The sequence below is a fragment of the Lutra lutra genome, chromosome 5 (assembly GCF_902655055.1).
Source record: "Lutra lutra chromosome 5, mLutLut1.2, whole genome shotgun sequence".
In the NCBI taxonomy this organism is placed as follows: Eukaryota; Metazoa; Chordata; class Mammalia; order Carnivora; family Mustelidae; genus Lutra; species Lutra lutra.
Window position 1 is genome coordinate 108,351,752 of NC_062282.1, and position 26,417 is coordinate 108,378,168.

Genomic DNA, 26,417 nt, shown 5'->3' on the forward strand with positions numbered 1-26,417 from the left:
AGTCAATTAAGCATTTGATTCTTGGTTTCAATGCAGGTCATGATCACAGGGATAACCCATAAGGGCTTGAGCCCTGCATCAGGCTCCATGCTCCATGTGGAATTGCTTGAGATTCTCTCTCTTCCTCTCCCCCTCCCCCCCACACTCTCTTTCCCTCTCTCTCTAAAATAAATAAATAGAATCTTTAAAATATATATGGGGGTGCCTGGGTGGCTCAGCCAGTTAGGCATCTGACTCTTGATTTTGACTCAGGTCATGAGATCGAGCCGCACATTGGGCTCCATGCTGGGCATGGAACCTGCTTAAGATTCTCTCTCTCTCCCTCTGTTCCTCCCCTGCCCACTCATGTGTGCTCTCTCTCTTTCTTCAATTAACTAATTAACTGATTGATTAATTAATTAGTTGAAAAATATATGGGAAACCAAAGGACCTAAAATAGCCAACACAACTTTGGAAGGGGTAAGGGAGAGAGAAAGAACAAAGCTGGAAGACTTAATCTACTGGGTTTTTATTTCAAGACTTACTTTAAAGCTATAATAATTGAAATGGACTGATATTGAGTAAAGTTTAGATAAATCAGCAGAACGCAAGAGAGAAGTTCAGAAGTAGACTAACAATTACAGGGTAAAATGATTTTCAACAAAGGAGCGAAAGAAATTCAGTGGGGTTAGAGGGATGGTTCTGCTAGTGAGAATTGGATACCTATATATGCCAAAGGATGAAACTGGACCTCTGTCTCACATCATATACAAAAAATTAATTCAAGATGCATCATATGGGGGTGCCTGGGTGGCTCAGTGAGTTAAAGCCTCTGCCTTCGGCTCAAGTCATGATCTCAGGGTCCTGGCAGGGAGCCTGCTTCCCTTCCTCTCTTTGCGCCTGCCTTTCTGCCTGCCTGTGATCTCTGTCTGTCAAATAAATAAATAAAATCTTAAAAAAAAAAAAGATGCATCATAGGCTTAAATATATAAGGGAAAATCTTTGCAGTGATGGGTAGGCAAAGATTTCTTAGACTATCCAGAGAAAGCACTCATTATAAAAGGGAAATATCAATAAATTGGAATTTAACAAATTAAAAATAAAACTGCTTATCAAAAAACATTGTTAAAATAAATAGTTCACAGAGTGGGGAAAAAAATTTCACAACACATGTATGTGGCTGAAGACTTACCTCCAGAACACATCAAGCATATCTACAACATAATAATAAAAAGACAACACACTTAAAGAATGGGCAAAAGACTTGGACATGTCACAAAGGAAGACTTACTTATAAGTAGCCAATAAGTATTAAAATATGCTCAACATCGGGACGCCTGGGTAGCTCGGTCTGTTAAGCGTCTGCCTTCAGCTTGGGTCATGATCTCAGGTTTGTGGGATCAAGCCCCAAGCCCCTGGTTCCAGGTCCTCGCTCCTTGCTCAGCGAGGAGCCTTCTCCCTCTGCCCCCTGCTTGTGCTCTCTCTCACCCTCACTCTCTCTCTCTCTCTGACAAATAAGTGAATTTAAAAAATCTTTAAAAAATAAATAAAATAAAATATGCTCAAAATCATTAATTATCAAAAGCCAAGTCAAATCAGTGATATAGCACAACGTAGTTGCTAAAACGAGCTAAGATTTAAAAGATTGACAACGTCCAGGATTGGCAAGGATGTGGAGTAGCAGGAATTCTCATCGCTGCTGGTGAGAATAGAGAACAGTACAATTACTCTGAAAAATTGTATGGTATTTCTTTTTTTCTTCTTCTTCTTTTTAATTTAATTATTTTTTCAGTGTTCCAAGATTCATTGTTTATGCACCACACCCAGTGTTCCATGCAATACGTGGCCTCCATAATACCGACCACCAGGCTCACCTAACACCCCCCAACCCCCTCCCCCAAAAACCCTCAGTTTGTTTCTCAGAGTCCACAGGTCTTTCATGTGTCATCTCCCCCTCCGATTTCCCCCAACTCACTTCTCCTCTTCTTCTCCCAATGTCCTCCATGTTATTCCTTATGTTCCACAAGTAAGTGAAATACATGTCTATGCTGTGTACACCAGTTCTACTCCTGAGTGTTTATCCAAGAGAAATTTTAAAAAATATGTTCACAAAAGACTTGTGCTATATTCATAGCAGCTTTATTCCTTAAAGCCAAAACAGTGGAAACAACTCAGAGGGGAGACTCTGCCTGGTCAGGCCCCCCACTACCTGTCTGTTGTCATGTCATCTTACATGAATCACCTTGCCCTTACCACCCTTCCATTTATACTCTCAGAATACACCAGTCTCTGTCATGTTTATGCCTCTGAACAGTGCAACTCCATCTGCCCAGAATTTCCCCTCCCTCTTTCTTGTTCTCCAAGTCCATCCCCTCCAGAATCAGCTTGAGTTTTCTGTGTTATCTTTCCTCCCTCCTCTTTGCAGTCTTAAGCTAGCTTTCCCTTAGGATCATGGAACGATCATGCTGCATTATAATCTGTTATGTGCATGTTCATCTTCTCCACTAGCTCATAAGCTTCTATCTTCTTACGTCCCTAGCACCTAGCCTACATCTAGCACACGGTAGCTATTAAAAGAAAATTGGTTAGATACATGTCAGAATCTAACTGATTCTGTATCTGATGCTGAAATATGTTCTACTAATTTTCTTTTATTTCCAAATGCAAATAAGTTTCATGATAATGTTGCCAATTGAATACTTTCCTCGGCATGACCCCCTATACCTTAAAGAGTGCCTGTGGGAAAGTTGAATAAATATTACTGTCATATTAATCAATGGACTGTGCCAATTATCACAAGTTCTCATTGTATTTTACCAGTTGTTCTTAGCCCTTTCAATTCTTTAATGATTTACATGCTAGTGTAGTGGAAGATTCTTAAGTAGACGTGTTTCTGAAAAGTGTGCTTTTTGCTTTTTTTTTTTTTTAAAGATTTCATTTATTTATTTGACAGACAGAGAGGCAGGCAGTGGGGGAGGGAAGCAGGCTCCCTGCTGAGCAGAGAGCCCGATGTGGGGCTCTATCCCAGGACCCTAGGATCATGACCTGAGCCAAAGGCAGAGGCTTTAACCCACTGAGCCACCCAGGAGCCCCTGCTTTTTGCTTTTTATAGTGACCTGGGCATGTGGGTTCTGCGTGGTTTATACCCTGTCATTGTCCAAGGAGATATCATCTTTTAAGAGTGGAAACTTTTCAAAAAGAGGTGGTTTCTTTGTTGTGGGGGCTGTCCTTTGCATTGTATGATGTTCAGCAGCAACCCCAGTTTCTACCCTTCAGAAGTCAGAAATACTCTCAAATTGTGACAGGCAAAAATGTCTTTAGGCATTGCCAAATATCCAGAGACATATACTACCACCAGGTAAGAACTTCTGCTCTATAGGTTAAGAGAAGTTCCCTGGAATCTGATCTTTGTTCACATTCATGCTCTGTCACTCAGGGATCCAGGTTAGGCTATTACCTTTCTCTATTCAGCTTCTTAATCTGTAAAATGTGAATTGAATGGAAAATTATGAAAGAATTCTAGTAGACCCAAAGATTACTGTGTATTTTCAGTTGAAAACAAGGCATGTATGTCTAGTCTATCCTTCTAGAATCTTTAATTCTATCATCTCTACTTTTCATTGTCTTTGAGCTACTTTATAATTCTGTAGTTTACAGAAAATTGATAAAATCGTAATTCTTTTTCTCTTTGTTTTTTAAGGAGAGAGAGAGTGGGGGTGGGGGGACGGAGGAAGACAGAAAGAGGATCTAAAGCAGGCTCCTCGCTCAGCGCAGAGTCCAACCTGGGGGGTTGATCTCATGACCGTGACTGAGATCATGACTTGAGCTGAAGTCAAGTGTTGGATGTTTAACTGCCTCTGCCACCCAGACACCCTGATAAAAATGTAATTCTTGAGGACAAAAGACCAACTTCTGTCTGGTAGAATGAGATCAATTATTTGCCTGTGAATACTAGTATACTTTTCCTCTTTTTGCATCTTTTTAAAAAAATATTTATTTATTTTAGTAAGAGAAAGAGTGCTTTCTCTCCTGGGGGAGGGAGAAGCAGAGGGGGTGGGTGAGGGAAAGGGAGAGACAGAATCTCAAGCAGACTCCCCCCTGAGCATGGAGCCCAATATAGGGTTCAATTTCACAACCCTGAGATCATGAACTGAGCTGAAACCTAGAGTTGGACATTTAACCCACTGAGCCACCCAAGTGCCCCCATTTTTGTATCTATTTTGAAATTCATTTCAACATACCTTATTTGCCCACATATAAGTGGTATTGTGAATTTTCCTTTGAATCCATTGAAACATCTTAATGGTTCCCTTATTAATTAACAAATGAAATGAAATCTTTGACATCTGTTTAAAAAAAAAAGTGGTTGCTTCTACAATGATCCACTCATTCTTTTAGGGATGAAAGCATGATACTTGCCTAAAGACCTCCAGAGCAGAGATTTTTAATATGCAGGCTGCTTCAGCCAAACCACTCTTTTGATTCATTATATCTCTTATAATTATGCATTAATGAAATAAATTATATTAAGTTATTTATATGAAATAAATAAAGGAATAAAATAAGGGTTTTGGAACAGTGGTAGTGTCTACAATGCTACTTTGATTCTCTGGATTCCTTGTTTTCACTGTAGAAAGTTACTAGTTCAAATGGCAATCTGTGCTAGAGTACCAAACACCATTGGTGACAAGAAGTAGAAAAGGATCCCTGATACCCAACAGGGACACAACTGCCTCATCATTTGCAAAACCAAAATGCACTTCATATCTTAATTGATAGAGATCGTATTTCCTATAGAAGTCATTATTTATAAAAACAGTTTAATTGTTAACTATACCAGACTGTTATTGCCAACCTGCTTATTGAAATGAAGTCTTCCAACATGAGCCTGTAGCTCAAAAGGCTTCAGAAGTGTGGAAAATTTACTTGAACTCCGAAAGAACTGTCTTAAGATCTATGAGAAATTGACTTTGGTTCTTTCTAGCTCTCTGCCCCTAATTTGTTTGTGCCCTTGGGGAAGTTCTTGGATCTTCCTGGATCTCCCTTTCTTCATCCATAAGGTACTTGAACTAGTCTACCCTTAGCTTATTGTCAGGTTCAAGATTCTATGACAGTGTGATTCTTTAGGCGTGTTCTCAAGAACCACATAGAATCTGCATTTTTCAGAGAAACCCAGGTACAGAATATCTGTGTGGATGTTCTCTAACTTTCCATTCCTCTTGGTTTATGACTCTCCACTGCGTTTGGTCCCTACCATCCGTCTTTGGTCCAGTAACAGGGCTGCCATTTGGAAACTGATACCCAGCAACGCCCTTAAAAGTCACCTTACCCTTTGCCTCTTGCTCCACATGGGTGAGAAACCATCTTCATGAAATATTTCCTCATTGCTATGGACAAAGGGATTTTTGTTGTTGGGGTTCTGCATTATTTTCAAGTCCAGCGATTCCTCCTTTATTGTTTCCATTTCCTCTGATTCCTTGTCCACCAGCTGCTTCTCTTTCATGGCTGAATGTTTCTTCATTTAGTGTTGAGGGCTAGGTCAGCAGCTGCAGGAGAACTTGATTAGTGCCTTGCCTCTGTGCAGACACATTTCCCTGACAGCATCGATCCTGGGCAGTTTCGCTTTGCAGGCAGCTCCACAGAGGAGGAGCTTGTGCTGCAAAGGAGGTGGACTGTTGTCTGATCAAGGTGAGTTTGGGGCAGGCTACTAATTCATGCCTCTTTGCTCAGCTGTTAATTTTGCTTAAATAGGAACTGCTTGCAAATTTTTATTTAAAAATCCACTGCCTGCCTGAGACCTTGTGATGTCAAGATTCAAAGATAATTTTTTATTGCTAAGTTATTAGTCCTTTGAAAGAAGGAAAATTTGATGTTTAATATTTAAACAGTTTCTATTTTGCTGAATTCTTTGATATCTGAATGTTAACTGTGTAACCATTTAAGGTCCATTTCTAGAGTCTTTCCCAGACATTTAAAAAGCACTACAGGAATTTATTTGTAATGCTCTTGCGTGAAAAATTGCCATCTATTTCTTACCATCGTGGTTCATTGCCAACAGATATGTCCATTAGGAGTGAAATTAAAAAATGTTTTATATTTTGATGCATTTCCATTTATCTATTATAATAGACTTTGGGGGGTTTTTTGAGAACAGGAGTAAATTCTTCTCATCTTTAAAATTTTATCACTTTCTTAATTTTGGAAAAATTAATCAAATTTAGCATAGGGAAATTGCAACATCTTTGGGCCAAGAGGATGACTCCAAGCACTTTTTTTCTTTTTTTTCTTTTTTTCTGGATTTCTGGTTTGAGGTTCAGGAGTCATTAAAAAAAACTAGCACAAGTGTGCCTGGATGTAGATGTGATTAAAGATTAATTTCTCCATGCTTTTAAAGACATGTCTCCACCAGGAAATGCCCAAACTTGGAAACCTTACTAAATAGGTAAACAGGGGCATCAGGGTGGCTCAGTGGGTTAAGCCTCGCCTTCAGCTCAGGTCATGATCTCAGGGCCCTGGGATCAAGCCCTGCATCGGGCTCTCTGTTTGGCAGGGAGCCTGCTATCCCCGCACTTCCCCCCTCCCCGCCCCGCCCCTGCCTGCCTCTCTGCTTTTTGTGATATCTGTCAAATAAATAAATAAAAAATATTTTTAAAAAAATAGGTAAACATAGCAATCACGTTTGCACCTCCCAGGTGACACCTGTGGACACCCGACATAGAGACACCCAATGGCAGTGACGAATCAGATCTTCTCTCATAATTAAAGAGTCTTAAAAGTGTCCTCAGATGACAGTCTGGTAATCATGAGAACTTGGGATCTCTAGTGGCCATTTTCAACCATGAGCATGTTGATGAATAGGTAGAGGGTACTAGAGAATGGAGATGTACAGAGAGAAGCAAAAGTAGTAAATTATGAGGTGACAGGGGAGACAGAGGAAAGTACTTTGGTTCTAGGTTTATTTCTTAATCCATCCAGGGACTGTACATTAATTTTTTTTTTTTCCTAGGATGGCCAGATGATGGCCCATTTTAACCTCACAATAAACTTCCCTTGAGTGGCTTTCTCTTCCTGGCAACAAATAGAGCTTTGGCTAAAACATTAATACCACAATTGAAAAGGTCATTACCAAGAGCACTGTAGATTTTATTGTATGAAAACCAAAAGTTTCCAACTGTCCTTTGTAGCTACCAACATGAAACTCTTTCCAGATTATGCTTTTCCAATTGTAAAATGCTGCCTGGACCACAGAAGATTCAAGAACAGTCTTAATTCACAGCATGGATTTACCAACTAGGTTTGAAAATACATTTCAAATATCATGAGATGTTACCCTCCAAATGAAGTCTCCTACTGGTCCTTCTTATATGAATTTTCAGATTCTAAAGAAGACAGCACAGGGTAGTGGAAATAACATAAATTCCAAAGTTAGACCCACATGGAAGTTCCGGCTCCTTGAGAGCTGCATGAATTTGGTCAAGTTATTTAACGTCTCTGAGCCTCAATTTCTTCATCTATACATTGAAAATAATATTTCTCCTTCAGTTTGTTGTAGGGAATAAATGAAATAAGTTATAGAAAGAGCTTGACACATTTCAGATATTCAGCAAATGTTCATCTCCTTCCCTTCACTCACCATTTGAGTCGTGGTTTTTTGTTTGTTTGTTTCACATAATACTATTCCAAATTAATAAGCAGGGTATGGAAACCAGAAGGGGAGGAAAAAAAAAGCCTCTTTTGACTTGTTGACCTAGTCAGCCAGCAAGTTTCTTATATTTGTGTAAAAAAAAAAAAAGGAAATACATAGGTATTAAAATCAGATTTTAGGCAAAAGGGACTGAAATTGAAGAGAGAACCACAGAGACCCCTTTGAATTCAGATATGCATATTTTGGTCAACAAGTTACTTTCTCAGTGCAATACAGCTGCTGCTAATACATGTCTAAGGTGGTGTGTGCTTGTGTCTACATGTACTAAGAGGGCACAGCCGACAGAGTGACTTTTTTTCCATCACATAAATTCAAGACTGACTTGTTAAGCATATCTGCTTATTTGCATGAAGAAAGCTAGAACGCTTCCCATACTGGGCACACTACTTCATTATTTAGTAATAAAATCTACTAAGCTTCATACGTTATTATTTAGCTTACAAGGGGAATATTCTTGACAAGAAAGCCCTGTGAGAAATGTAATACATGATATCACAGGAAATGATTTCTGGAGGATGACAATGAGTTTAACCAAATCATTTCAGACATCTCCAGCCCTGTCAGTCCATGAAACACTATAGAAAAATATGTGCATTCATTAAAATGCCTGATTTCCTGTGTGATAGCCAGACTTCAGAAGGTATGACCTGTTTGCTGCCTAAGATTCAGACTGCCTGTTTTCAATGGAAGGACACAAAAAGAAAAGAGAGCAAGAGGATCATACTAGCTACATACACAAATAATTATTCTTCAGGCAACCTGATGGAAAACATGGAAGAATCATGAAATACTTTTCCAAAGGGGACGCTCTCCACATTCTCTCCATCCATCTATGTCTAGTCCTGACGCCAGGACCAAAGAATCGTAAAGTGGATATAGAATATAGAGACATATTGTATTCTAAAAGAAGAACTCCATTAAAAATAAGCTGAAGAATAAGAACAATTTCCTTTTATTTGTATTATTTTTCTTAAACACTATGCTCATTACATGCTAATCCAACACTGTAAGGAAAGGTGTCAACAATAACAAATCAAGTTTAAGGAGGTTATTTAAATTGGGAAATTTGATAGCATACCAAAATTAATAAAGCAAAATCCACCGGTCCATAGTTTTATACCAGCCTCTGCCTATTTAAGGTCAATTCAGAAAAGTTTTCAAGCAACTACTCTAAACCTAACTCCCTTTTCCATTTTCCTATTTGATTAGTGTTTAACTAGATAAGTTCATGATATAAGCATTATGACTGTCAAAAAAAAAGCGCTCCCACTCTATCCCCCAAAAAACCCTCACTAATTTAGGTTAAAAACAAAGTAATGGCAGCAAAAGTGTCTTTAAGTTTTGCAATAATCCTTCCAGTACTTTTGCATCCCAAAAGGCTCCAGATGTGACCAGCCACTGCAAAATGGTTAAGTTGTTTATCAGCATTCTACACTGGGAACTGGCACCTGTAATTTTATTCTTATTTTGCGTCAGCATTATTAAAATACCTAAAAAATGACCAAGTGAAGGTTTTGTGTAATCCCAGATACACCTTCAGGGTGAAATGCCCTGTGGGCTGTCTGTCGTCCTGAAGGTGCTGGCGGCAGCAGGCAGCTTCCTTCTCTCTTGCCTGCGTAGCTTCTGTGAGCCTCCTTCTAGAGGGAGTTTATGCTGGTCGCTGGAGCTGTGAAATAATGGTAAAATGTTATTCTGGCAGCCTTTAAAGAATTGGTTGTTGATCACTTTTGATAATGCAAATAATCAAAATCCTTTTCTTGTTTTCATTCATTTTTTTCCCTTTCTTTGCCCTTTTTTGTTGTTTATAGTCATCTGTAGCTAGGAAGAGGTCCCTTATCCACCCCAGACTACGGTGAAAGTTTAAGAAATAAACATATTTGAATCACCTGATGACAATTAACCACTTTGTTAAACCTTAGATCCCCGTTTCATCTTTACCTCCTCTCTTTAACCCTGGGGCTGTCACATCCTGCCTAGTTTTCCTAGCTGCTGGCTTCAGCCTGCTCCCATCTTGCTAGAGGTGTAAAAACATGACCACCTACCTTTTGCTTGCTGGCACTTTAACAATGCGGATTCTTGGAACTTCACTTTTGCTTGACCGCAGATTTCTAACCCTATATGGCAACTGACTATAATTTGATACTGGTGTAAATTCAACAGGGGCTAGAAGTTTGCTTTTTTTTTTTTTTTTAAGTTTCTTTTCTTTGTTCCTGTAAAATGATTTCCCATTCAGATGCTTGAAAACAGGTCATTTTTAAAAAGTCTTCTTCTGCATAGTCTTTGAATACATGTTAAAGGGAGATGAGTAGGGAAACTGGTTTAGTGGTTTAAGTGAGTAGGTTTAAGTGGTTTGCCTCAGATTGCACAGTGAGTTATCACCAAGCTGAAGCTGGGACTCAGTGTTCCTGAGAGTTGATGGTCAGCATAGTACATTTGATTATATTACCTTTGGAATTAGGTTATATTACCGTAAAATTTTCCTTTCTGGTTTAACTTGAGCTTTGACTAGTTCTGTTTCAACTTCTTATTGATGGTGATTAAACATGTATTGATACTTTAAAATAATCCCCAAACCAAGGACAGTTTAAGTAAGGTTGTACAGAAACTTTTAATTGTTGCTGTATTGCATAAGCATCCTGAAGCTTTGAATGCTAAGAGTACCCAGCAAAACCTAGTGTAATCTTTATTTTCCTGAGTTAGGTATTAAATTATCATTTAGGTCAGAGATGGTCAAAATGTTTACATTCATCTGAATTACTGACCACAAAAAAGACTTTCCACTCTGCAGTTCACCTGGAGATCAATGTTAGGAGAGTCTATTATCAAATATGCAAGCTTGTGAAATGTGTTAGGGGTATGGGAAGACAAAAAGAAGTGAAGTGGTTTTATCCTTGCTCAGATGTACATGGGACCTCATCATGCATGACCAGCCAGATGGGAGTGTTCATGGTGCCCAAATGAGGACCATGTCAGGATCTATTAACACTTTATAACTTACAGGGTCCATCATTAAGCCTCTCCTCAACAGAGTTTGGGGGGTTTGAACCCCTTCCTCTGCATGTTGCTTTATTTTAAAAGGTTATTATTGGGGCGCCTGGGAGGCTCAGTGGGTTAAAGCCTCTGCCTTTGGCTCAGGTCATGATCCCAGGGTCCTGGGATCGAGTCCTATATCGGGCTCTCTGCTCGGCAGGGATCCTGCTTCCTCCTCTCTCTCTCTCTCTCTCTGCCTGCCTCTCTGCCTACTTGTGATCTCTATCTGTCAAATAAATAAATAAAATCTTTAAATAAATAAATAAAAGGCTATTATTCAATATAGGAGAAAATATCGATCATCAGAGGTCTCAAAAATAAGTTTTTAAATGTATAATAGAATATTTTCTAATATTATTTTATTTTTTAAGATTTTATTTATTTATTTATTTATTTATTTGACAGAGAGAAACGCAGTGAGAGAGGAAACACAAGCAGAGGGAATGGGAGAGGGAGAAGCAGGCTTACCGCTGAGCAGGTACCCTGATGCTGGAGTTTGATCCCAGGACCCAGGAATCATGACCTGAGCTGAAGGCAAATGCCTAATGACTGAGCCACCCAGGCACCCCTTATATTATTTTAAAGAAATAAAGTGACACTCTTAAACGCTCAAGCCAAAAGATCCTTCTGGTTTGGGAGTAGATGAAAAGACCCTTACCTTCTTCATCAGAAGTGTTTAGTATAGGAGAGTCCCTTGGGAGCAAAAGGAAGTCTAGAGAGAACCAGGATCTCCCCCTGAATCATCAGAAGCCCTTGGAGGAGTTCTAGAACCACCTGTCTCTAATTAGTCTCTTCTACTGTATTCCCTCAACACTTACACACTCATAATTATATTTATGATTGTAATTGTATTATATTACAGTTCAGATCCCCTTACAATAAATACTGTCATAATGAAAACCTCACTATTATAAAAAGATTTCCCAGCCTTAGCCTGTAACTTACTTATTTCAAGCATATTCGATACAATAAAATTCTAGTGAAATAAAATAATTTGGATATCCCTTCAATGCTGCAGTAATGGACTTTGACCTTGTAACTATTAACTCTTGTGTGATGGTATTTAAGCTCTTCCACTGGATGTGAGATCCTTAAAAAAAAAGTCCATAACACAAAGTTTTATACACAGTAGATGGTTAATATCCACTAAAACAAGTGAATGATTTGTAATAGAATTGAATGTGAAATAGAATCTAATTTCCCAGTGTATAGCAATGGCACCACTAGAATTGTTGAGATGCAAGTACATGGCCTTTATTCTTCATCACTATTTTTATCACTGTTTGAAGGAATTAAGTGTGGAACTGTAGCCTGTTATCTTCTAGGCTCTTTGTTGCCTGATGCGTTCTTCAAAAAGTAACCAACTTAATATCAACCAGTAACAGAGGGCTGTTTGTGGCAACATGATACTTACCACAGTGGCATTAACTGGTCTGTACTTGTCTGGCCTAGGATATTTCTGTTTCCCCATACCTGTAACAATACCAACAGTACCATTGATATAAATCCTTCATTACTGTGAAAAACATTTCCACATGGATACCATTGGTCCATAGTATTACTTTTATATGTAAAACATGGCACATATTTGTTTACTCTTCCAAAAATTCACGTATTAAGAGTAACTCAATAGCTCAGTCAGTAGAGGATGCAGCTCTTGATCTAGGGGTTATAAATTCAAGCCTCATGTTGGGTATACAGATTACCTTAAAAAAAAAAAAATCCACATTTTAAAAAGATAGTGCCATAGTGCCTACACTAAAAATAAAACATTTAAAGTTGAAACAATAAATGAGGAAAGTAAAAACAAATTCATTTTTTATCAAATATGAGTGGGATCACTGAAACAAAGAAGCAACATGAATATTAACACTTCTACCTCCACTTGATAAGAAAAGACAATATTAGAAGGTAAAAGAAATGGGGGACTTGGGGTTACCCTATGGGAAGATGTTTCTCTGGGTATATGCTATATATACTCAGGAAGAAAGTAATTAGTATATGAGAAGAAAAGAAGCATGTAGGCTCTGTATATTTCACAATGATTTCTTTCATGGTTCCAAGTAGAGAAGACATCTACATAAAAAGGAATAGGCTTGTAATTTCTATCAATAAACTCACTCTAATATACAAACTAAAGTGGCCTGAGAGCAAATCACTGCAATCAGAAATCTGGATTTTTTTGCACCAGCAACTTATGTAAGGTAAATAGATATTAAGCAAAAATTTTGTTTTCCATCAAGTCTAGTGTCAACATTTGCACAACCTTGAGGATATACTAATAACCACTGAGTTAAGTGTCTTTAGTTTTTAAAAGATTTTATTTATTTATTTGAGAGAGAAAGAGCACTAGCAGGGGAGGAACAGAGGAAGAAGGAGAAGCAGACTCTCTGCTGAGCAGCGAACCTGACTCAGGGCTTGATCCTAGGACCCTGGGATCATGACCTGAGCCGAAGGCAGCCGCTTAGCCCACTGAGCCACCCAGGTGCCTCATGTTTTTAAATCATTAATTAACGTATGGCATGTGAATTATGTCTACAAGGAAAAGGGAGTCCCCACGTCTTTTACATCTAGGTTTCACACTGTGTGTACATAGGAAGAGTCACCAGTTCCACACATTGCAGGGAAGAAGGCCTGACTGGTCCTGAGAGAAGCTGTGTATTCTACGAATCTACCCATTGATAAACCAGCAAACCAGGGGATAAACTTGTCATTTGTCTGAGTTCAAGTGTGTGTTATACTCGACCCTTGGCACTGGGCCTAAAAACCAACCCATTTCCTGAAATATAAAGGCAAATACAACCTTTGGGTCTGTGGTCTGTGGGTCTGGTTCAAGCCAGGAGTCAGACCCGTGAACAGAAGAGTGAACCAGGGAGTTCAGGATTCTAGCAAACAACATATACCTAAAAAAAAAAAAAAAAAAAAAAAAATCACCTAGTTCTGTACACGAAACAGAGCCAAGTAAACATTTGATTCTGATAGACACATTTTATAGATGGCAGTTGGAGCCAGTGAACCCTACCCCTTAGTCATCACCATGAGAATCACTGCAACAAACATAATACATAACCTCTAGAGACAGATTTTGTTCAAATCCCATCTCTTCTCCTTAGTAAGTATATGACAGTAGGCAAGTTATGTAACCTTTCTGAACCTCTCTTTCCTTGTTAGTAAAACAGGGCTGCTGGTACTGCTAGAATGTAGTTCGTAGGACTTTTTTGAGTATTAAGTGGCAAAATACAAAAATCATACTGGGCAAAAAGTAGTGTTCAACATTACTGCTATTATTATTTTTAACCGTTCTTTGTTCACAGATTAAAATTTGACATCATTTCTTCAAAGTTATTTTTTTCTACATGCCCAAATGTCTCTTATTAGATTCAGTTTTTTTATTATATTGCTCTCATTAGGGGATAGAAGCTACTTTCTCTTAAAACAGATAAATTAATGATCATACAAGCTTCATTCTTCAGTATTTTTGTAGCATTTTGGGATTTTATAGATCATTCAGGAAATAACACCGAAATTAGATTAAGCCTTCTAACATTACTTTTATAGTTGATAATTTTCCTCAAAACTGAAATTTTTATAACAATTTATCCAAGGAAGTTATCATCTGGGCTCTAAAATTCCTTCAGATTCCTATTCCTGATGAGAAAGAAAGCCATCAGGAACTTCAGATAAATAAAAAATGGGACTGTGGCTTTGGAAGATGCTTGAGTAATACTGTCTTCAAAGTTCTCAGGAATTAAAGGATGTACTTTGGAATAAAACCAGTACATTTTGGAGGTGGGACATTTGCACTGCAGACATGCCCCCCTAACTACCCAGACCAGCTGCTCCAGAGGGCCTTGCTGAGCCCCTCAGCCATGGGAGTTCCCCAGCCCCTCACAGCTCTTTCAATGGCACTTCATACGCAATCCAAACATAGCAGTTATCACATGGATACCTTGGCTTGGTTGGGCTTGTATTTCATCCAGTGAGATTTTTTTTTTTTCTAAAGAACTGAAATCTAAATACGTTTCCTTGTCTGCTCAAAATCTCTCCTACTAACTTCAGGCAAAGAATATGAAAAACAAAAACAAAACAAAACAAAAAATCAACCCCAAATTCTTCGATGTATCATCCCAGGCCACTTATGAGGAGCCATGCTTCCTTTTCTACTTCCTTCTTTTTCCACTCTTCCCTTCCTCAGCCTTTCTAGGTGCAACTACAGTGAACTGCCGCAGCCTGGGCCAGACTGTGGTCCCTCTTCCCTTTGGGTCTTAGACCTGTTGTTTCAATATCGTTATTGGAGCGCTGCCTCCACCATCCTCCTTCTCTAAACACTGTTCATCTGGCTGGTTGCTCTTAATGTCACTTTTTGTGGAAAGTCCTTCTCCCTCAAGATGGGGTGGGGTGACTCTTGAAAGTGTTCTCATAACTACCAATATATCTCCCAATATCACACTTAACACTCTGAGTTAAAATCTATGTTTTCTTTTCTTTCTTCCCTGATGGATATTAAGTTCATTGAGGGCAGGTACTGGGTTTTGCTTACTGCTATAGTCCCAGCTCCTAGCCCATTGCCTGGCAGATAAAAGACCCTTAGTAATTATCTGTTGAAAAGATGAATCCGAATCTACATGCTTAAATTCAACAAACACGATATTAACCTTTCAAATAATAAAGTGTATGTAACATGGAGAAACACTCCCTTCTTGCCAGCTGATGAGAATTCCTTTGTAGGAAGAGCCTTGCTTTGCAATAAACACTCATAAGCCAGCTTTGGGGTAGGAGCAAGGTTCCTGCTGGGGTCCTGGTTTTGTGCAAATGAAGAAGAATCTACTTGAGGGAGAGCAGGTGGGCAGGTGTGAGGCCAAAGGCTTCCTGAGGAAGGGGTCAAAGGAAAGATTTCACTGTTTGGTCCGCTTATAAAGGAACTTTGGGGGGAAATGCATAATGGGGGCTTTATGAAGTTGTTTCCTATGTGGTATGTGATAAAAACACTTTCCTCCATCCATCTTATTATTCTTTGGTAGTCTACTTTGATGATGCTTATGTGTATAAGGTTTTGTGATTTAGGAAGCTTAAAGAGGACAAGCAGGAATCAATGTATGGTTGAAAATATATTTTTAAAAGTGTACATCTTCCTAAGTCTTGCTGTTGACTTCCAAGCAAGTTAGGCTCCTAAGAGCCTGTAATGAGAGGATAACCCAAAATCGTCTTTAGGTCATATGGATTCATCCTCCTTCCTGAGGAAACAGGATTCAGCAAGGAGCAGTTGGGTCACTTGATTTCACCTTGAGGCGATGTATCTCCTATCATACAGCCTATCATACAACCATACCTAACTCAGGGTTTCTTTGAAGAGTTATTTTGTGCTAAGCATTTTCATGTGGCTAGGCAAATTTGGAGAAAGTGGAGAAATTTGGTGAAATGGCCCTGTTGTATAAAGGGTTTATGAGAGTGTATCATATGCAAGCAACAGTATAAAATCTAGCTTGATCTCATTTCCAAAAACTAGTAAATTCTACATGACTGATTAATATATTTGGTTTGAGAAGATGATATCTCATACCATCAGTGTTTATAAATGATTTGAGAGTCACTATAAGGACTATAAAGAAAGCTTTATGTGAGGCCCTTTGTAGCAGTATTTATTCCTCAATTTCTTTTCTTCTCAGATGCATAAAATCACTGTTTAAAATCACCCACTTCTGACTTTTTTTTTTTTTAAATCATCAGCACCCCAGACTTTGCACTTGGGCAGTTTCGTAATCAGTATTGTTCTTCCTCCCACATCTAGTACAGCATAGCTGGGTGGCAGGTAGCAGAGCTTTTGTATTGGAGTCCTTAGGCACAAAAGATATGTGTACTGGGAATCTTCTGCTCTCTAAGGGAAAATAAAGCTAAATACCTTTTGCCTGACCTGGGGGTCTATTGGCCATGTTCCTGCTATATTTTCCCTAGCTTTCTCATATTCCATATCCTCTCAAAAGAAGGAAAAGAAAAGAAAACACTAATATGTGTTAAGCATTTACAAGCCATCTGTCATGCTAAATACTTAATATGAGTAACCTCAGGCCTGCATATTTCCATAGGTATCTACCAAAGAGTTAATAGACTAAGGAACCTCACCTGGTTATGGGCCATTCTGCCATTGCCTAAATCAGTAGCATCCCAGCTATAAGGTTTACAAGTAGATTATTTGAGGCATGAAGATGGATTTTGTTTAGACTGAGTTTAAACTACCTTCTTGATTGAGAGATATCCTGGAGAACCTAGATCAAGATTTAAGGGAGAGGAGCTACTACTTATTGAGAACTTCGTAATTGACAACTGTAGACTAAATACCTTAAATATCATCTTAAAATCCACCCCCAGGATTTTAGTCAATTTAGCATGGTACCTGGAGAACAGGAAGAGTTTCACAGAGGAGAGCTAGCACCTCTCCAAGTTCTTTGGAATTCCTCATTTTAGGATGGGGGAGGGATAATCTAGAGCCTCTTTTTCCCCACTGATTTTTTTTTTTTAGTCAGAAGAAATCAACTTGGTGGTTCCTGACTGCAACAAATTGTGTGGCTCCAAAGCCAAATGGGTTTAAACTCAAAACATCCCAAAGCCATCAAGTTAGTAAATAGGTCACAGGAGGTCAGGACATACTCTGGTCCTCTATGGTGGCTAATTCTATTGGCACTTGGAAATATACAAATTGATACTCCAGCTTACGTAATATGTGTATGACTTCAGTGACTAGCACTCTTTAGAAAATAACAGATTTAGAAGCAAAGCATACCTATGTATGTTCAAAATTTTTTTTACTTTTTAAGAGAAAAAAGCCTATACAAGGGTTAAAAGGCTTGTAAGTGGAGGAATAGCATTAAAACATGTCAGTGTTAGAACCAGGTGAGATTTACTTATGAGAAAATTAAACATATAAATAGCTTTGTAGTCTATTGCCATTTTGGGCTAGTTGTAGTCAAAATAATTTTAATTCTTAAGAATAAGGAACATCATAAGTCTAAGATAAACATGAAAAACAATTTACTAAAATAGTGATTTAATAAAAAGTTATTTCTTTTTATTTTAAAAATCTTAAATCACATAGTAGCATTACCTTGAATGAACTTGGTATTAACCCTCAGCTATAAAATTATTTTCAATAATAAGTAGAGACATAATATCAAGGAAAGTTTCCCAACACAAATAAGAATGTTTAGAGAGGGATGCCTGGGTGGCTCAGTCAGTTGAGAGTCTGCCTTTAGCTCAGGTCATGATTCCAAGTTCCTGGGATCGAGTCCGCATTGGGTGCCTTGCTTGGCGGGGAGTGTGCTTCTCCCTCTGCCTGCTGCTCCCTCTGCTTGTACCCTCTCTCTCTGACAAATAAATAAATAAAATCTTAAAAAAAAAATAAAAGAATGTTTAGAGAGACTAAATAAAAGGTGAAACTTTTTCCATGAAACTGACCGAAGAAAGAGGCAAATTAAGAATTTACCTAAAATAGAGTAGGAACCCATTTTATTAGAAGTAAAGCAAAATGAAGTCTTCAGCCACCCAAAGTCTCACATCAGTGATTTAATTGGAAAGGTCTTTCCTTATAAACAGGATTAATTCCAATTAGTTGAAAATTCAAATTATGCTTATAAACACTAACAAAATCCTATCATTCCATAGCATATTACTTGCACAGCACCTCTCCTATAAGACATTTTATAAAAGACAAAGGTTCATTAATTTTGCTAATTCTCCATTTTATAGATGAAGAAACTGAAGTATAAAGCATTTAAAAGACAAGCCACAACAAGTTTCCAGAGAAGCTGAAGAATTTCATTCCCTCTTAGTCCTTTGTTCATGATAGTCCCACAAGGAAAATAAATAAATAAAAGCAAGTCCCAAGTAGCACAAAATGAAAAGGGGAAAGTAAAGTATTCGTTTAAAGATTTATTTATTTAAGAGAAAGAGTGAGAAAGAGAGAGTGGGGGGAAGGGCAGAGGGAGAAACAGAACTGCAAGCAGACTCAACATGAGTCATGCCCAACACGGGGCTCAATCCCATTACCCTGATATCATGACCTGAGCTGAAATCAAGAGTTGGACACCTAACTGACACTAGGTACCTCAAAAGGGGAAAGTTTTAGAAGGGTCTATAGCAGCAATCCAGAAGAGATTTGGAATTAAAAGAAATAAATATGTGTAAGTTGCAAAAATTTAAATTTTCTTCTCTCTAGCCCATTGTAATAAGGCATGAATTCAAGCTGTTGCTTTTTCCAGAGGAAAAACTTCTTTGTAACAAAGCTCTTAGGTTTGTAACTCCTGACATCCTCTATTTTGGACTTGGTGACATTTTATATCCTTGGAGCAAGTTGAGTTCATGCCTTTGTTGACACCACCAGTCACAGAGTCAACCTGGCAAAGTGCAGGTCCTTTATGGAGACCTGCCCTACTCTGTAGGGCCAGCTCAGCTTCTGACCTGCTGCTCTGGGACTGAGATCTCAATTAGGAAAGCTCACAGCCTGGCAGGTAGGAGCAAAATGCTGTCTGACCCAACAAACAGAGAAACACACCTGCTGAGATTCTCTTATGAGCTGCCCAAAGCCATTGTAAGTCCGTGTCCCAGGCCTTGAGTGGGGGTTGGGGGAGCACTAGAGAAAGCAAGAGACAAATAGAAAAAACAAACCCAAGGGACCTTTATTGCTACTTGCCTTCTTCCAGACGAACTCCTATGCTCCTATAGTTAGTTTACCAGCGGAGCCTAGGGCAGGAGAGGAACACCAAAAGATGTGTTTGGGGAAGAGGGAGGGGCCAGGTCAAAGAAGACCCGCACTGCTCTCATATTGAAGAGCTCAGATTTCGTCCAGGAGGAATTTGGAAACAGATAAAGGTTTCTAGCAAAGAAATGCACTTGAGAATGAGCATTCTGGCTAGTGCTTCATGGAGTGAAGTGAGCAAGAACTGTCTTGTCCATCACTGTAGCACAGTGTCTGGAGTAAAATAACCTAGTAGATGCTCAATAAATATCTGTTGACTAGATGCGTGAAAGAATGAGTGAATGGATAATTTTAGTTGGGAAGAAAGAAGAGCCTGGCAAAGAGCTCACTTTGTTGAAGGTTGCCAATAGTATCTTAATTGCAAGACAAATGAGATTTTCTAATGTGTGTGTGTGTGTGTTAACACTTTCTACTTCATAGAAATGATTATCTTTTAGGCACTTTCATTGGTGGCGGGGGTGGGGGGGAGGGACACAAAGACAGTTAAGTAAACTATTAACAAATTATGACTGGAATCATGAAACCATGGGCCAGGATAGGGAATAACAAAGGAGACCTATTTTGGAGGAGATGATGGAGGAAAATCTCCCTGAGAATGTGATATTTAAGCTGAGCCCCAAAGGAGGAAAAAGAATTAACTATGTGAAGAACCAATGTAAGGGCTTTACAGGAAGAGGAAGAGCTTATGCAAAGACTCTAAGGCAGGAAAGAGCTCATTTTATTCCAAACACTGCAAGAAGACCAGAGTGACTAGAGCTCAAAGCCCGAGCAGGAAAATAATAGGCAGGGCAGATCACTCAGGGCTGGCGTATCAGGAGCTGACAGCTTCGTCTAGCCAACCCATTCCCATTCCAGCATGAGGAATGCAAGGAATCTAAGGGAGGCAGCAGAACACCTAAGAACTGTAAGTATGAGGGGAATTTCAGACCAGGTTTATTCTAGATCTTCCCCAGAAGGATTGCTATAGCCTCGAAATACTCTAAAGGGAATGGAGTGGGTGCACTGAGAATAAAGACTCCGAGGAGATGCTCGGGAAGTCATATTCCTGGGTAAACAGCCTTTCTCCCCAGGAAAAAGTATCACTCACCTGCCTCATGGAAAGAGTGCGTTTTTAGTTTTTATTTTTCCCTTCAACATTATAGACCACCCCAAAGTAAAATGGACAAAGTGAAAAATGTGAAAGAAATAAACAGGGGTGAGGGGGAGAAGTTGCCAAGGAGGTGCAGAGCTTAGAAAGGAGAATTACTTTTTTTTTGCCTTTTTTTTTTCAATGCTTCCCAGCATCCTTTTCCTAATGGAGACTGGACTGGCTGGGTGTAGGATTAGGTGGCACAGAGGGAAGAGTTTTGTTTTGTTTTGTTTTTTTCTTTTTAACCTCCTATCCTCCTTCAACTTAGTGTATGTTATATTTTTAACCTGAACAAAGATACACCTACAAGGGATGTTCTTTTTACAGTGGGGACAATGTCCTTTTCTTTTATTCTCTTTGATAATTCCTGATTATAGGTCTTCAGATTTTGCTTGTAGCTCCATAGTTCCATTAAGGGAAGAGACATTTTGTAGCTAAAAGCAGATGGGATCCCAGTACTGAGAGGAGGAAGTGTGTAACCCCTATGAACTGGGAAAGTCTGTGAGATGAAGGACTAGTTCTATCTTGGGTATCTTGAAACGCCAGGTGGGACTTCTCCCTGAGGCTCATTCACACTCAGCGTTAATAAATATGGGGAAAATCCCAGATCTATCATTTACACTACAAGACCTTGAACAAGTTACTTTAGTGGTTCAAAAAATAACTTTTTTATAACTCTTTGTTTTTCTAAGTTTAGTCATCATTAATGGGTCATGAAATCAGTTTATCAGCTTGACAATCTTTTTTTTTTTAAGAAATAGAATAGAATAGAGAGTAATAGAGGGTTTTTGCTTTTTGTTTTGTTTTTGCTTATGGTAAGGGCTAAGTATTGTTCTGAAACTTTTTTCAGATGTGTTTACGTCACAATTTCAAATACATTGCTTCTTGTGGGTAGTGTAGTAATTAGAGAACTTTGAAAAATCTGATAACTTAGTTTCTAGCTTCTATTTCCCAAGTAGGGAAAGGGTTAAAATTGTACGTTAAGCCCTACTCAGCGTTTTTCAGTTTCAAATTGTCTATTTGGGGGTTTATTTCCACTCTCCCCTCCCCTTTTACTTGCTTTTCCTTCTCTTGTGTTCCTCCTTCCTTCTTAGACTGGACAGTCTTAGTCACAGTGCTTGGTCTTAATGGCATTAGAGCCTCAAGGAGACAAACCAAGCAGTAGTAAACCCCTAACTTACCAAAAAAGAGAGAACAGTTTCTTAAACTAACATTGTAGGTACCTGGGTGGCTCAGTGGGTTAAGCCTCTGCCTTCGGCTCAGGTCATGATCTCAGGGTCCTGGGATCAAGCCCCGCATTGGGCTCTCTGCTCAGCGGCGAGCCTGCTTCCCCCTCTCTCTCTGCCTGCTTCTCTGCGTACTTGTGATCTCTCTCTCTGTCAAATAAATAAATAAAATCTTAAAAAAAACACATTGTATACTATGCATATAATCTGCATATGAGCCTCAGTTTCCCTATCTGTTAAACTTGCTTAAACATGCTGAAGATCAGATATGCTTAATATTTAAATGTCTGCCACATTTTAGGTATTAGATAAACATACTGCTCTTATATTGCTCTAAGGCTTTCTTTAAGCTAGGCCTTGGTCTCCGAGAACTTAGGCTGGGATATGGATGGATATGGTACATAGAGACAGCAAAATGAAAACAAATCAATACATCAATGGAGTGGAAGGTATTTATATCATACTCAGGTCAAGTGTGTTTTATGGCCCATGGCCAAGCAAGATATCTCAACTGATGAATCCTCCAGGAAACTACCTCCAACATATTCAGATTAAAACAAAACAAAACACAAGTATAGTTAAACTGCATGGGCACAGGCAGGGCTAATGAACTATAAGCAAGACTGAGTGGTGAATGGGATGTTCCTAATCCCCCTGCCTCCCTGCCTTGCTCCCTTGTCACAGCCTGGTAACAGTCCTCTCACTGAGCATGTGGTTGTCTTCATGTTCCTTTCTCAACCCAATCCCCCCAACCTCCCTGAGAAGATTCTGATAACCTGTAAAATAAGTGACACCACAAATAAAACCCATTTTTATGGAAGTGTTCCTGTGGGAGATATATATACACATATATGTAATTTTTTTTCTTCAAGAAATTTCCAACAGGATCAAGGGACTTAAAGGAAACTTAATTTAACCCCCGTAATGGGCATAGCAGTTGATGGGATGGCTAGTGAGAGGGGAAAAAGGACCCATAGTCTAGCCACCCATGGGGCACACCCTTTCCATCTGAAGACCCTCTGCCCTATCCCTGAAGCAACTGAGATAGAGAAATGCCTCTACCCTCTCAGCACTGAAGCTTGCCTGCCTAACAGGAAATGAAAGGCCTCAACCCACCAGGTGATTAGACCCTAATCTGTCTCCCACTTTACTGCTGTATTGGTCAGAGTTGTTAAGAAAGAAAAATCCAACTGAATATATTTTAAGATCTCATTGGCTTTATTAAATGATTTATGAATCCAGCAGCACCCTAGTTAGCAAGTGAGAGCTCTGAGCTTGTGTACAAAATGGAAAGTTTATATAGAAAGAGGGTGGGGCAGGAAGCTAATAAGCAAAAGAAAGGAAAGGATTGTTCCTTATCATGCAGATTTCCTCATCTTCCTTTGGGGGTTGAGGAGGCCTGCTGATCCGAAAATTCTTGACTGAGCAGTTAAAACTACATTTCTGGGGAAGTTTGAAACTGCAGTTAGGTTACGTATTAAGTCCTGGTTTTGTGATTTGGCCTAAGTGAAGCCATTTTTGGCCTGTGGTTTTCTTTTTAACAGGTTCTTCAGAGAAATAGAACTGATAGGATATACAAAGAGAGAGAGAGAGAGAGAGAGAGAGATTGAGATTGAAACCCAGACTTGTTTGAAGGAATTTTCTCCACATGATCATGGAAGCTGTTAAGTCCAAAATCTCTGTTGTAGATGAGTGGGCTGGAGACCCAGGGAACAGCCATTGTTGTGGTTGAAGGCTGCCTGGTGGCAGAATTCCTTCTTGCTCTGGGGAGGTTAGTCTTTCGTCCTACTCAGGTTTTCAGTTGATTCTTGTGGGAGGTGGGTGAGCCCCATCCACATTATGGAGGGCAATCTGCTTTACTCAAAGTCCAGCAGTTTAAATGTAACTCTCATCCCAAAACACCCTCACAGGGTCATCTGGGTGGCTCAGTTGGTTAAGCATCTGGCTTCAGCTCAGGTCATGATCCCAGGGATCCCAGGGCTCCCTGCTCAGCGGGAAGTCTGCTTCTCCCTCTCCCTCTGCCCCTCTCCCTGCTTGTGTGTGCTGCTGCATGTGCGTGCGCTCTCTCTCTCTCTCTCTTTCTGTCTCTGTGTCAAATAAATAAATTAAATTAAAACAACACCACCGTCACCAAAACATCCTGAATAATGTATGACTAAATATCCGTGTACCCTATGGTCTAGCCATGGTTAATTCATCAAAACCATTATACAGCCAGAGCTGGCCTTCCCCAGCATACCAACCTTAACCCAAACTGTTTTCCAACTGTGGCATTCTTTCAAAATTCCCAGCTTCAAAATGTTATATTCTAACACATTTTAAGTTATTCAAGTGTTTAAAGATTGATCATGCTTGTAATTCCTTCTCCTTATTTGACCCACAGAAAGATAGTTTCATACAGTTGTTCTCAGAATTTTTGCATTCAGGACCCTCTTACACACTTAAAAATTAAAAATTGTAAAGATCTTTTATTTGCATGGGTCATATCTCTAGATACTATGCTTTAGAGAAATATATTATCACATTAGAAATGAAAAATTAGACATTTAGAAATATATTTTTCTATTTCTTTCATAATAATAATGCTAACAAATATGTTAACATAGATAATATATTTTTATGATTAATAACTGTTTTCCAAAACAAAAGAAGTGTGTCACCTCTTACAGTTTTGCAAATCTCTTTAATGCCTGGCTTAACAGAAGATGGTAGAATTATCATATCTGCTTCTGCATTTAAACTGTTGTACTATGTTTTGATTAAAATATATAAGAAAACCCAACCTCACACAAATGTGTCACTGGAGATGGGAAGACTTGCCCAGGTCTCTTTGGACTATACTTTGAGATCCACTGGTTTTATAGAACTACCTCTCCTTGTGAGTCAGAGACCCCAGGTCCTCATCTCTGTTTTGTCGGTAACCAGCTGTGCCTCATCTAAAGAAGTCAAGGAGTGAACATATATGTTGAACACCTCCTATGTGTCAGGCAGAGTGTATATAGCATTTAATGGAATCTTTATAACTACCTACACCATAAGCCGTTACATGATGGTAAATGCTTAACAACCAGGGGGGAATTAGTCCAAGATACTCACATGGGTGTGACTTTTATTGTAGAATGGGACATCAAACCCTAGAATAACAACCGCACTTTAATCTACTACCTGTGTGAATCAGTGCACACCCCTGATTACTTCTTTCCTGTGAAGAATGATGGTTTGGTGATCCAGGTACCTGCTTTTCCCATAAACCCCTCTACTGAATTAATAGAAGTTTTTCCTTAATGTATGCTGTAAAATATATTTGGTAAAGTGCGGTTAGCATTAAATTACTGGTTTCTGTTTCCGTCTCTCCTGTTCCTCCATCCTAAGGCATATGGGACAGGTGAGGGGAAAAAGCAGGTATCTGAGGAAGTAAGGGCAGGTAAAGGAGGGGAAGAGATGTAGTGGGAGGGGAAGAGTGAAATTTGAATTTGAATAGTGAAGTAGGGTTCATCAGAAGAGGAAAAGGGGGAGTTAGAGTTCACTCCTGTGAAGGTCAGCAGGTTAAGGTTAGCATGCTAGGGGAGCCCTAATTTGTAGCATTTGCCAGTTTCCACAGTATGAATACTTCATCATGGCCAGCTTCAAGCTTCCAATCTGACACTTAGACAAGGAGTTGGGAATAGATGTATACAATCGGCTTTCGAGAGCTGGTGCCCATATGAGCCTCTCCTTTTCACAGCAGACAGAAGGATGAAACTGAGGCCTATGAGATTAAAGGACTCAACTGAGAACGTGCAAGCACAGACACATCCCCAACACACTAAACAAAGTGAATTCAGATTATATTTAGTATAAATTCAGTCACAGAAACAGAAATACATCTGTGTATGAATTAACTGTACATAAATGATAAAAAAAAAAATGGCCAGACAGCTATGTACTGAACTATGCATACTGATTTATTTGGGGGAAAGCAGTGAAATAAGAAAGAAGAGGACAAATAATTTCTATTTTTTATTCTCTATGTTTCTGTATTGTTTTAGTTTTTTTACAGAGGCTGTAATTATTGCCTTCCTTGTATAATTTAAAATAAAACATTTTTCAAAGAGATGTAGGATGGATTAGATCTTAATTAGATAGCCTTAACATATATGATTTCAAAAATTTCAAAGGGCTTCAGAGCAGACTGGTAAATATCAGAGAAAGAGAGAGAGGAAAAAAGACTATATATTGTTGTGGTACAACTTCTGCCAGTTCCCTTAGCAATTCTTTTTTCAAATAATTTCTCTCCAGTGACTAAAATTATAGTATTGAACATAAAATGTACTATATTCTCTAGCTAATTGGAAAGGCCAGTAGCTTTTTGAGTAGACTAATATGAAAATGAAACTTTAGTCTCATATGTAAGCTGGGACTTAGGTCTTAGTTTGTCAATACATACTGAACTTCTTAGCTTAGTTGGGTAAATCTGGGGTCAGCACAAACAAGCTTCAAGTTGTTAACCTCTTATTCTCAAGGTGTGTGTGTGTGTGTGTGTGTGTGTTCATGAGCATATGCATGTTGGGGGGGGGGGTACTTCTTTTGATGACCTGGACTAAGTAAGGAAGAACAGAA

General features: G+C 38.9%; 1 long non-coding RNA gene across 1 annotated transcript in view; it reads left to right on the forward strand.

Moving 5' to 3' along the window:
- The first annotated feature begins 20,226 nt into the window (after positions 1-20,226).
- LOC125100654 (uncharacterized) overlaps positions 20,227-26,417 on the forward strand; it is a 41,996-nt gene continuing 35,805 nt past the window's right edge. Inside the window, exon 1 of the long non-coding RNA XR_007127622.1 lies at positions 20,227-20,367. This is a non-coding gene — a long non-coding RNA (uncharacterized LOC125100654). The remainder of the gene's footprint in view (positions 20,368-26,417) is intronic.